This window comes from Tursiops truncatus, chromosome 7, assembly GCF_011762595.2.
Source record: "Tursiops truncatus isolate mTurTru1 chromosome 7, mTurTru1.mat.Y, whole genome shotgun sequence".
Lineage (NCBI taxonomy): Eukaryota > Metazoa > Chordata > Mammalia > Artiodactyla > Delphinidae > Tursiops > Tursiops truncatus.
The window spans coordinates 8,695,755-8,699,355 of record NC_047040.1 but is presented as its reverse complement, the minus strand read 5'-3'; the positions used below and the strand labels follow the sequence as shown (position 1 = coordinate 8,699,355).

Genomic DNA, 3,601 nt, shown 5'->3' with positions numbered 1-3,601 from the left:
GTGCCGTCCAGCTACCAGGAGCCACGGAGGCATCAGCTGGGCACTGAGAAAGCCCACCCTGTAGCCCCAACCCCATCGGCCTGCCCACTCAGGATGGGGCTCTGCCCTGAACACACTCCGCACCCTCACAGAGTCCCAAAGGTACTTCAAGGCAAAGACCCCGGGTCTGGTTTCTCTAAAGACCCCGTACCTGTGTGCCTAGGTCTCCAGCTGCCTCCGCTCCCGGAGACTTTCTCTGTCTAGCTGTCCAGTTTGCACTCCTTTCTGAGACAAGGCAACCCACTCTGCCCTCTGTTGTTTCCTACCCTGTCTCAGACCCAGCCACTTGCTTCCTGGGGCCGGCTACGCCTTCCCAGAGCGCAGCTGGGAGATCCAGCCAAGTGGCTTGAGCTGCCCACCAAACGTTGAGCCCACCTGCCTCTCGGTGGAGGGGAGCAGCCTGGGCGCCGCCTCCGGTGAGGACCTACTGCCCAGCTGCTGTCAGGTCCCCGGCGCAGGGGACCTCCTATCGAAGGTCACACATTCCCAGGCCCGTATCTGAGACTGGGTCACGTGGGGTCTACAGGCCTGGAGTCCCATTCCAACTTGGGATGACTCTGAACGGCCCTCACAGCGGCAGGGGCCTCGCGGGCATTGGCTGAGCCACAGCTGGGCCTGCATCCCGGCTCAGCTTCTCCATCACTCCCACTGCTTCCGTCATCTCCCTTCACAGGCGTTGGTGCTGAGAACCCTCCTTAACAAACCGCCCACATGCTGAGATCCAACTCGGAGACAGCTTTTCAGGACACCCAACCAGCAGGGCAGGCATCCTGGCTCCAGCCTGGGGTGGAAGCCAGGCCTTCAAGAGGAGAGAGTGGGGTTGGGAGGAGGTGTGGGTGATGGGGGGGCCTTTGGGTACCACTGGAGCCCCACGGTCTTGACCACTCAGGCCACAGGCCTCAGGATGCCCCACATGTGCCCACAGGTTAGGGCAGCTGGTGTTGGGGTGCTTCTGTAGAGTCGCTCGGGGGACCTGCCCACCACGGTTCCTCCTCTTTTATCGTTTTACACATCAGACCACCATGTCCTGCCATTCAAGCTGCCATTGAGATGTTTTTTGAAGTTCAGAAACCACATGCCACACCCAAGGCCTGCAGCCGATTTGGGTTCGGAAATGGCCCTGTTCTCCGAGCCCGTGCTCACTGGCCTCTCAGAGGGGCTCGGAGCCCACTGTTCTGTCCAACAGGAGTGGACCACAGTGGCTGCTCAGGAAATATGATGCCAGTTGAACTGAATTGAAGCTGAAAGTGGTTCCACCCACAGATCACAGAGGGCACTCGTCCATCAGGACCACAAGGGCCAGGAAGAGCTGGTAAGAAGCCTCTTCTGGCGGGAATCCATGTGGGCGCCGGCGCGGCAGGGAGCAGCGTGGGGTCACTATGGTGGAGCTGCAGCAGCTCTGGGGGCAGGAGGCGGTGGACCCCTGGTGAAGAGTCTGGAGAGAGAGAACATCCGGAAGATTCAGGGCCTCAGGTTCCGGTGCAGCAGCGGCTGTTGTGAGGACAGTCAGGCGTCCGTGCAGCAAGTGCACCAGTGCGTTGAGCACTGCCATGCACCTCTGGCTCAAGCCCAGGCCCTGGGGATCAGCGAATTGGAGAAGTTCCAGGACCGCCTGGCCCAGTGCACCATGCATTGCAACAACAAAGCCAAAGATTCAATGGATGCGGGGAGTAAAGAGCTTCAGGTGAAGCGGCAGCTGGAGAGTTGTGTCATCCAAGTGTGTGGATGACCACGTGGACCTCACCCCAGCCATGACCAAGAAGATGAAGGAGTCTCTCGTCCACTGGGAAATAGATGTCTGCTATTGGGCATCAGGGCTGAGGGCAGGAATCTATTTAAAAAGAGGAATGGGGGGCTTCCCTGGTGGTGCAGTGGTTGAGAATCTGCCTGCTAATGCAGGGGACACGGGTTTGAGCCCTGGTCTGGGAGGATCCCGTATGCCGCGGAGCAACTAGGCCCGTGAGCCACAACTACTGAGCCTGCGCGTCTGGAGCCTGTGCTCCACAGCAAGAGAGGCCGCGATAGTGAGAGGCCCGCGCACCGCGATGAAGAGTGGCCCCCGCTTGCCACAACTAGAGAAAGCCCTCGCACAGAAACGAAGACCTAACACAGCAAAAATAAATAAACAAACAAGAAAAAGAGGAATGGGGATTTGGGTCTTTAAGGAAAGTTTATGAATGAGGAAATTAAGGATGCCAGCAAGTTTCAGTCACTTGCCTCTGGACACTGGTTCCTCTGTGTTTCAATCCTAGAAAGTGAAATGGAAAAAACACTGGTGCTAAAATTTGGGTCAGAGATAGTACAGGGGAGTTTTTGTGAGCCTGCATTTCATGTGGCCAGGGCTTCTCCTGACGATAGGCAATCTCCCTTGTACCAAACCAGAGCCCTCCAGAGTACCAGCCTCTCTTAGTACACAGATACCAACAGGCTGGCAGGTTCATCTGACACACCTACGATCTGGTGGGGTGTGAGAAGAGGTGTTTCTGTTTGTTGCCAACCTCCTGTTTGCCAGAAGGATCACCACTACCTCTTCCACAAACTGTGATAAATCAAAATCCAGGAGGTCCCTAATTTAGGACGGGAAAGGGGGCTTCTGGGGTTTTGTTTTATATACAAGGGCATGAAGTTACTTAAGATGTAGAGTTGGGAGCGGTAGTTTGGACAAAAATTTTGAAAGAGGCCATTTCTGGCCATCAAGATGTGGATGTGCATTTCTTAAAATTCTCACACATGACATCTTTCAGCCTGGAGACCCTGCAAAAACGTAAGAAGCGATATCACATCGGTAAGGGAAGCAAACCTTCCCTCTCCCTGGCAGCCATGGTGGGCCCTGAGGCTGTCTGCAGCAGACTGACAAGACAATCTCGCAGTGACACTCACCCTTGAAGGCAAAGAGGATTTTGATTGTGCTATGTGCTAGTATTCAGGAATGAAGAGTGAAAGAGGAACTGTTGGCTGCTTAATTAAGAGAGTTATGAAGTACTGGCTTTGGAAAAATCTGGTTTTCAAAGAACAGAATAGAGTGAAAGTCTAAACCCAGTATTACTTACTCTGCCCCCTGAAATAACAGAGCTCTACTGAGACAGTCCCTTGGCAACACGAAGGTCAAGGGAAAGAAAGTCAGCAGCTCGGGGGCGAGCTGTGACTCCTTTAGTGCAAAAGAAGGACCGCCCTCTGTTACCAAATACAACTTTTGCCTGGGCTTTTGTGACATGCGTTCTTCTTGCTCCAGTACTAGCACCTTATAGTTCTGATAAGGACCTTGTTACTTGAAATGATAACATAGCCTGTCTGTTTGCCGTTTCAAGACTGTGATATATTTTCCTAGTGGTTTGGTTTTAAAAATAAACAGGATTTAATTTTTCTTCCCCCCTCCAAAAAAAAAAAAAAAAAAAAGTCTCTTCCATTCCCTCTGCCTGAAAAGGAAGCCAGGTTTTTTGTCCAGAGGTCAGGTAAAGAAATCCCTGCAGGATGTTGTGGGTGGGGAGTACAGAGGAGTGTGGCTGGGCTCAGTGAGGTTAGAGCACCAGCTCCCCGAGCCCAGGAAGGTGCAGGCTGTTAT

At 53.7% G+C, this 3,601-nt stretch overlaps 1 pseudogene; it reads left to right on the top strand.

The window, feature by feature from the left end:
- Positions 1 to 1,418: 1,418 nt before the first annotated feature.
- LOC101322988 (protein FAM136A-like) lies at positions 1,419 to 3,277 on the top strand (annotated as a pseudogene).
- Positions 3,278 to 3,601: the final 324 nt, after the last annotated feature.